This window comes from Balaenoptera musculus, chromosome 17 (assembly GCF_009873245.2).
Source record: "Balaenoptera musculus isolate JJ_BM4_2016_0621 chromosome 17, mBalMus1.pri.v3, whole genome shotgun sequence".
Classification (NCBI taxonomy): Eukaryota; Metazoa; Chordata; class Mammalia; order Artiodactyla; family Balaenopteridae; genus Balaenoptera; species Balaenoptera musculus.
Window position 1 is genome coordinate 31,696,311 of NC_045801.1, and position 9,810 is coordinate 31,706,120.

Below are 9,810 nucleotides of genomic sequence, written 5' to 3' on the forward strand. Positions count from 1 at the left end.
CACTGGGATGAATTAAAAAACTGGTGATAATCATACAAAGTTAAGCCTTTTGTCAAAAATTATTCTTAATGCTCAGAAGCTAAGCAAGCTAAAATATTCCTAACAGATGACAAATCCTGGGTCATAAAACATATCCTACACTGAAAGTACAGCTCTCTGAAGTCGTAGCTTGATAACCATGGTTTACTACAAAATATAATACACGTAAGGTAAAACATTGGTAACTTGTTTTGCTTAATTACATATTTTTTTTTCAAAAATACCTTTACATGTGTTCTTCTATTAAGTTCAGTTACAGTATCTGTTTTCGTTGTTGTTTTTTATTTCAGTAAACACCTGTATTAGATGGTGTCTGTCCATGCACATATACTAACAAGACGTTCTGTGCGATGCCTTTATCTGAAGAATCTGAAATGTTTAAGATAATTTAATTCAATACACATTTATTGAGCAATAGTATATTGACCGAATTTACAACTGTCTAGCCAGTAGCCACTCCATGAGGTACTAGGTAGACAATACAGTCTCTGTATAGCACTATAATGTAGTAGGCCAATACCGTAATACAGGTTGTTAAGGGTTATACAGTATAAGGACACATTAAAAACTAAGGGAGCTGAGATGGAGAAGATGTGATGTTCAACTCAGTTATGAAAAGAAGAGCTTGAGCTTGCAAGTGGACAGTCTGTGGATGCCTAAGGAGTAACATACAACTCTTACTGTTCCCTCAATATCATTGAGACAATTGGGGTTGACCATGCCAAGAATTACCAGAGAAGAGGAACAAAAGATTCCTACATGAAGTTGTGAGATAACCAGAATGCAATTGTTTGTGTATAATGATATGACCCTGGCTGCCTACAAGTCATTTTCTCGGTCCCTATTCCAGCTGCACTGGTCTTCTTCAAAAATGTCAAATGTACCATTCACTGACTGCCACAGGTCATTTGCACATTCTGTTCCCTCCTGCTAGAACACTTCACCCTATTCCTAGCTGATTAATTCATGCTTCAAATTCTGCTCATGCAAGTATCACTTCTTCAAGAAAGTTTTCTTTGTGCCGCCCCACGCCGAAATACACAGAAACTCACACACAGTTTTGGTGTGCTTAGTTACATGACATCAAAGTGTTCTCTTCTATGATGGACTTAGCTTGTGGTTATACATTTGTTAGTATCTGTCTTTCTGACTACACAGTAACCTCCATGAGAATAGGGACTTAGCTATTTTGGATCTACATTACATCCTCAGTGTCTAGTTGAAGTGCAACACCAACGTGTTGAATGGATATATGACTATAGGTATGAGACCACCTGGCCATTCAAAGCTAGAGGTGGGACCACGGTTCTGAGTACTGGGAGCATGGTGGACTGTGGGAAGGAGTACTCCCTGTCTGAAATCTGTGCAGATGCTCAAGCATACTTCATGCGCCATGCCTAAACTGTTTAAGAGTAGTAGGGAGCTAGAAAAAGAATCTGATAAAGAGCTGGGAGAGGGAGGAAATCAGTGTTCCTCCATGTGCTCCCATTCTAGCTCTGTAGGCAAGACAGAAAGGAAAGTGAGGTAGGTATCGGGACATCATTTTCATAGCTTGTCTATTAGCATTTCTACAACAAAATTTATGATGCTTTTAAGGTTTGGGGTTCACTTGATTTGATTGAAAAATGATCTTCTATGTTGAAGGATGAAAACCTCCATCTGCCCTTCCAGTAATAATTCAGATATTTATTATTGTTACTTTTCATAGCTGCCCTTCAGGAAAAAAAATGCACTTTGAACTAAACAGGGAAGGATTTTTTAAAAAACTATGACCATATGAAGCTTGGGCTGATGGAAGAAAATGTGTTCTTGTGGATTGTTCTTGTGGATTGCATTAAATATACATTCTTGAAAGACAGCAGTATAATATGTTCATTCTCATTTTATGGTAGATGCAAAAGTAGCTTAAAGGAAGAGCATTTGTTGTGAGCCTCTGCTCCAGTACATGAGTTACTATGTAAAGCACTGGAATTGAAGACTCATAGGCACACAGGGCCTGTTTCATTAAGGAGTAGTTCACTGTCTGGGCAAAGGGAGCAAGAGGGCCCTAGAGATCCGAGTGCTTCAGATAAGACTACCCCTCCCCGCTCCTATATCACCCTTAAGGGAGTGGAGAGACCAGGACCCTGCATGTTCCTGGCCAGCCCCACAATAGTCTCACTGACACGCATAGCCTCACTGGCATTCTCCAAGTTCTGATACAATCGAACTAATCCTGTATGGTGATGGACGTTAACTAGACTTATTGTGGTGATCATTTCACAATACACACAAATATCGAATCATTATGTTGTACACCTGAAACTAAAATAATTCTATATGTCAATTATATCTCAATAAAAAAAAGAATAGATAAAAAATAGCTCATCATACTGTCACCTTTATGTCTGTTTTTATCAGTCATTCCTAGAAGCCCAGGCCTTCCATGACCCTCCCCCCCACAATATAACCGCCCATACAGCCTGATTGACATCTCCTCTCTCATACTCTGCCAACTCTCAAAAACCCTTCCCCTGGTACTCAAGGGAAATTACTGGCAAAATCTTCCATAGCCTCAACCTCTTCTATGAACATTCACTCTGCCTCCCTGCTCTTTCCCTCTTGAGTGGGAGCTGATTTCACTCCCATGAACCGTATATCACTTGAGCTGAAGGTAGAATTGTCCTTACTCCTTACTCCTCATGGCAGATTATTCTCCTTCCCTATTCTAAAAACTTGTATTGAATCTCATATTATCTTCCTATCACTGCTTGCCACAGTCATGTGGAGACTTCCAGGTCATTTGTCATCATTTCTTGAAAACTCAGCTCCTGGATCTTCTCATGTACTGCTCCTGATTTAATCCTTGGTGATTGCAAAGTCCACAATATCCAATCATATGAACCCTCAGTTCTTTGACTTCCTTTCATCCAATGAACTTGCTCTCTACCCACCTCCAACTACTCACTCTCTAGGTCTTTTCATTGCCAATAATTTTTACTCCCCTCCCCCCTGCCCCACATAATTTCACTTCTGAGATCCCATTCTCAAACCATGGCTTCCATCATTCTAATTTACTCTTTGTAGAACTTTCATTCCAACATTAACTTCACTAGACCCTAAAATCCAATACTGTCACCTTTTCCCCATTGTTCTTCCTCTCCTCATGTCCATACTCCTCTGCTTACTCAGCTTAGACACTGTGTCCTTCATCATTTGCAAGCCCTTCTTTGCAAATATCCTCTGCGCCCTCACTCCCTCTTGCTTCATTGACTTAGTCTGGCAAAATCCCAACCTTGTTCAATCCAACTTCCTACCTACACTGCCTTTATACCCAGCAGTAGACTAGCTGAAGAAAAACACACAACAATCCTAATGGTCTCATTTTAAATTCATGATCAATAATGTTATGTGGATTGGTAGTGTTTCCCAGCAATTATACTATCAATACATTTCCCTAGCCCATTCATTCTCCAACACCCATTCCTCATCCATTCTCTCTCAACTTTGCTTCCTTATTAACTAGGAAAATTGTAGTCATCAGAAGAGAACTTTGTTGCCACCTCCATATACACTCAACTATATGCACCATATACTCTGCTCTCATGACAATTATTATGGATGTGCTGACCGTGCCCTTATTTAAGGCCACCTTCCACTCTGGTGTTAGGTGCTCCCCTTTTTCCTGCAAGCATCAAGTTTTCAGATCATTCCCATCAGAATGAACATACCACAATTTCTTGTAAACAATAACAACAACAAAATAAAAACCCTTCAGCTCTTATTTATCTGCTCCCATTTAAAGCAAAACTCCCTGAAATAGTTACCTCCACTTGCTATCTCCCAATCGGACTTTCCATTAGGTGCGCACCTCCACATCTATAAGGAAACTGGTCTTGTCACTATCACCAAAGACATTGCTAAATCCCATTTCTTGGATCTTGTCTTACTTGAATTTCAGAAAAACTGAACACAGTTTCTCCTTGAAACCTTTTCCTCCCTTGGCTTCCACTCAGCACATTCTCCTGGTATTCTTCTGACCTCACTGGTTGCTGCCCCTCAGTTTTCCTTTGCTGGGTCCTCTGGCTTCATTTGCTACATTCTCCTCCTCCTTCATTTTGTCCAGGCACTCTGGGTTGCCCTGCTGTTCATGAAACATGACGATGTGTTTGCCTCTACCCTGGATATTCCTGCCTAAGACAGCTTCATGGTTAGCCCCTTCATCCCTTTTAGACTTTCTCAAATGCCCCCTTCTCAGTTTGGTCTTCCCTCACTACCTTATTTTAAATTTCAAACCTCCCTCTGTGTTTTATTTTTCTCTCCGACTTATTTCTGTCCTTAATGCTTTTAACCATTTAACATACATTTTGTGCATTTATTTGTTTATCATCTTCTTCCTCTGTTGGAATATAAGATCCTAAGGGAAGAAGTTCACTGCTGAATTTGGTGCCTAGGACAATACCTGTCACACACACAATAGGCATGCAGTAACTATTTATTGAGTAAATAAAATAGACTACTATTTTAACTTTTTACTATATTTTTATGTTCTATATGGAAATTGTTTTCTATTTTCCATGACTCTGAAATAATTATATTTATACATTAGTGTGCTGGACTTCTCTGGTATTTTAATATTATAGAATTGCACACCCATAATTAAAGCTAATTTTATATTTTTACAATGTTCTTTGGCTTTAGGGTGTATTTCTATGCTCTGAAAATTATTTACCATTATCTTTTTATTGCTTTATTCTTCACATTGAGTTAGAATAAGCACTACTATGTTGGCATCAGCCAAGAGCTCTCATATTTATATTGACCAATTCTTTTTGTACCCCTCTTCTCCTTTCCTCTATGTTTTAAGCTTTGCAGGAGATGAGAGAGGATGATAAAAGTGTGTTTGTGAAATATTTTATTTCTGATAGAAGGGACCTATATGAGGTAAATGGATTTAAATGCTGCGTAATAGTTGACATTTCTGAACCCTGCTTTGACTGTCTGTGAAGCATGTAATGAAATTAAGAAGAGCATAAAGATAGGATTTGGGTGGATTTCCTTGTTTTCAGGATCAATTATTTCGACCTAAGTCCATTAGCCAGACTGCCCCAGTATTAAGGAGCATTTTTCACTAATTTTAAGCCAAATACAATAATTTCTGGGGTTAGGTGAGGATACAGGGGAAAGAAAAGGGGGTTATAAGGAAGCAAACTTGTAGAGAGAAACACAAAATACAACCCTCTCCGAAACAGACCTGAAAGCATGAGATCTATTATTTGTATTGGCAGTGCTTTCCTTACAATTGTTGACTTTTTTTGCACCAACCTCTAACCTGCCATTTCTGAAACATTCCTAAGAAGACTTGAAAGAAGCTGTTAAAAGCATATCTGCCCAGAAGCCCTGGAAAAACTATAGCTGCAAAGTGTCTTTACTGTTTATATAAGAGCAATCAAAGGTATCAACAAGCAAGACAGCTGAAGCTGTTCTCTCAGGAAAAAAAAGCAAAATTTATCCAAACTCAGTATTTCTATAAAATGGGTTACAGGGAATTCTGCAGCCAAGTATGCATCCCCCATATGCGTGTGTATTCCTCCCTATAAACATGAATATTCATAAATACAATCCCAGTAGATGGGAACAACCTAAGCAAATTACTGAACATTAGGAACAGCAGAAAACCCTTTAATGCAATTCAAGTATTCACACAGACCTGGACAATTTGCATCAAATAACTGGGCAAAAAGATTACAACTACATTGCCTGTACTTGTTATAATCTGTGACTGAGTTGTTTGATCTGTATTAGTTACCACGTTAAAGGTCAAAAGTTGTTACTTGACCATTCTTTAATGCTACCCTTGCTATAAAATCTAGAGTATTTTCCCTTAAACTGAGGGCACAGAACAGAGAATCGTTTGAAGCATGCATTGTTGTAGAGAAGTGTTCTCAGAGGTTATTTATTGAGGCAGTCATTCTACTCCTTAAGGACCTGACACTTAAATATTTTATTTCTTTAGTGGGATTTTTTTTTTTTTCGATGTTTACTTCTTAATTTTGTCAGTGTTCCTGCTGCCAACAAACACTTCATTTTCTAATTCAATGTGAGCTGGGAAACCAACTAACCAGTCTGTATAGGTTGTATCTAAATTAAGAGTTCATAAGTTCTCAGTGAAGATCTGACAGACTCTTATAATGATAAGGTATTAGACTAAAATACAATACATTTGTGGTATCTAACTAAAGTTTTGTTTGTTTAAAGCAAAATCTATATTTGCATCTATTGAAATGTATACCTGTATTTAAATTTAGGTGCTTTTTGTTTGTTTTCTCATTTTTCTAGGTTGTTGGCTGTATTCTGGAACATAGCAAAAATATACAGAAGATAAATGTCTACATTAAATATTAAATATTATTGTAATATTTGCTCACAAGATAGGACCCTCTACAACAAAAGATTAGCATTTAAAAGTTATGTGGAGGGGGGTGCTTTCTGACTCCCTGTGGAGGAGGACCTGTGGTCCCCATCTGGTTTATCCTACACAAGCTGCCTCTATGCCAGGCCACCCAAGTTTGACCCTAACAAGATCAAAGTCATACACCTGAGGTGTTTCAGTGGGGAAACAGTGTCACAAGTACCCTGGCTCCCACAGCCATTTGCCTGGATCTGTCTCCAAAAGAGATTGGTGATGACATGGCCAAGACAACTGGTGACTTGAAAAGTCAGGATTACAGTGAAACTGACCATTCAGAACAGGCGGGCCCAGATTGAGGTTGTACCTTCTGCCTCTCTCTGAACATCAAAACTCTCAAGAACCACCCAGAAATGGAAAGAAGCAGAAAAACTGTAAGCACAATGGAAATAGCACTTTTGATGAGATTGCCAATATTGCCTGACAGATACAGAACCAACCTTTGGCCACAGAACTCTCTGGAATCATTAAAGAGATCCTGGAGGCTGCCTAGTTTGTGGGCTACAATGCTGATGGCTGCCACCCACATGACATCTCCAATGACATTGGCAGTGGGACAGAAGAACACCCAGATAATTAAGAACTACAGAGGAAAATATTTTGATAAGGGATTATTTGACAACCAAAAAAGAAAAAAACAATAGTTACACGGAAGTCACATCATCTCTTCATGAAATATAAAGATAATTTGATAGGGAATCTTCTCAGATTTATGCTCAGTATGGTCATGCATACAAATCACCTGTCTGTCAAGTCTGAGATTGTGAACTGAAATTGTGAAGAAGGCCACAGACAAACTTCAACAGGTCCATGAGCACCTTAACATTATATGCAATATCACATGTGTATATGCACACATTTTATCTGAATGAATTAAAAATTTGGTAAGAAAAAACTCTGAAATACTTAATGACCAAATGCAGACTATTAATAAATTGATGAAATAATAGTGGTTATATTAGTTTATTGTTCAATGTGAAGAGTGACTGATATTTTATCTGGTGTTAATTAAAATAGAGATATTGCTTATAGAACAAATGTCTGTAAGGACTGGCATTGTATTAGTAGAAGAAATAGTTCTTGTGTACAGAAGCAGAATTCAAATATTTAGGTAGTGAAGAAGTTACCTAATAAATTACAATATGCTTGTGTAATATGATGCTTCCATGTAGAGCCAATCATTGGCAAACCCAATAAATAATCCAAGCATCAATAAATCCTCAAGTGTTTATTAATTTCTTACTCTGCTTCTAGGGGGTCTGTGCACTGGTGATAATATGACTCATGGGTTTGTCTGAACAATTATCAATATGCTTGGCGTTTTATTCCGCAGTGTGGAAGAAATGAAAGAAATTAATAAATGTCAACTGCTTGTCCTGTTTACTAACTATTGTAAAAAATCTTTATTTTTATCTGCTTACTTTTCAGAGGATGCCAAACTGGTTCCTTATGAATGTGATATCCACTGGGGCTAGTGTTAATACAGTAAATTAAACTATCTTGAAGCACACCGGAGGCTCAAGGTCAAAGCCAATTCATACTGAGATGAATATTAACTTGGCAAATGTTTCCAAATGTCTGAACTGCGGAGGTATACTAGAAGTTTACAGATGTATCTTTTATTTGAGTTCATGTTCCTTCTATGTTCTCTACACTTAGGGGATCCAATTTTAGCCTATAAGTATATTGGCATCTGCAATGTGATTTGATTTCTACTTTAGTTCATTAAAATTTTAACCATCATGGCATATTAAAATTTCACTAGATTAGAGAAAAAATATTAATGCTTTAACATAGGTAGATGTTTATACATTAATACTTAAAGTATCTCTTAATAAAAATGTAAACTACAGTGACATATCATCTTTAACTTGTTATCAATAACACTACTTTTGTCCGCAAGTTGGGATAATCACCTTTCTAGGTGTTTACAGAGATATTACAGTTTTGAAAAGGAGATAAAGGAGGTATTAGTTTACTTTCCTTGAAGGTTCTCATGAGAAGGGTTAACATGGCTTGCTCCGTGTTACTGGTCTACTTACTGGATAGACACATCCAAGGAAATACAATGTGGAGTCATATAATATATAAAACAGCAAAAATGTTTGCTTCCTTCCTGCCAACACAGCTTAAAACTCACATTTCCACCCATAATGGAGTTGGAATGGCTTAAAAATGACTCAAATTGTATGTTTAAGATGAAACGATCACTGAATTTTTGGTGGTACTTCTTTACGTTTTATTTTTAAGATTTTAAACCACTTTATTGAGGTATGATTGACATACAAAAAACTACATATTTCATGTATACAACTTGATGAATTTGAAGATAAAGATACATCTTACATATTATTCTGAAACCTTGACCATGTCTATTTTTAAAACCCCTTTCTACAATATTGTCTGTTAATTAAAAATCTTTAAAAAAACCCCGGTATCTTATATACACATGGAGTCTAAGATCTGTCCCAAATAGAGGCTTTAAAATTGTTTTATATTGGGAAGGAAGCTACTATTAAAATAAAATGATAAAAACTGAGTTGTTTTTGTAAACAGAGCAAATCAGGTTAATTTTTTTAATTAAAAAATGAAAAAGACAAAGCAAAGAACTTCACCAACTAAAAACTTTGTAACAATGTATCCAAGATTTTTTTTCTTCTGTAGTGGATTAGTTGTCTACAAGCAACAGTATCATTTCTTTCTTAAAGGGAGAATATTCATGTTTTTATCAAAAACTGCTGGCAAATCACAAATTCTCTATTCACTTTTTTCAGTCAGCAGCAAATGACAAATCCTGAAAGGATATTGTCCAAATATATAAATTTATAAGCCTCATGCTAAGGGGACATGCTAAGTTATATTTATTGAATATGTAACAAAATATTCACAGAAATCCTAAAAGAGAACTATAAAAGAGGCTCCTTGCAGACCTCATCTGGAGTGAGGAGAGTAGAATGATTTCCAAAACTGAAATAGGAGGAGGGTTAACATGTGTTGCCGGCTGAGTAGTGTGGCTAAATGAAACTCTGAAGCCACGGTATTTTGCAAGTTCAAAGACACTAATGAAACTGTTAAGAAACAACCTCTTGTAACTTTTAAAGTCTCTGATTTATCAAACATTGAGAATCACAGGATAGGAGCCAAATGAGCCATCCTGGATACATGTGCCCTCAAGTCAGTGCAGAGTGTAAAGTCTACGCAGTTAGGAATTGCAGTTTTAGTGAAGCCTGCGAAATGGAGGAATTGCCCATATCCTGTGTACGCACTGTCATCTGAATATTTCTCTGCGGACAGCATTGCAGTATGCTTTTTCTACAACTCAA

General features: G+C 37.1%; 1 protein-coding gene and 1 pseudogene across 4 annotated transcripts in view; one reads left to right on the forward strand and one right to left on the reverse strand.

Annotated features, from left to right (window-relative positions):
* ZFPM2 (zinc finger protein, FOG family member 2) overlaps positions 1 to 9,810 on the reverse strand; it is a 457,466-nt gene that overhangs the window by 53,861 nt on the left and 393,795 nt on the right. The gene's annotated exons all lie outside the window — the stretch shown is intronic.
* LOC118883751 lies at positions 1,433 to 7,306 on the forward strand (annotated as a pseudogene).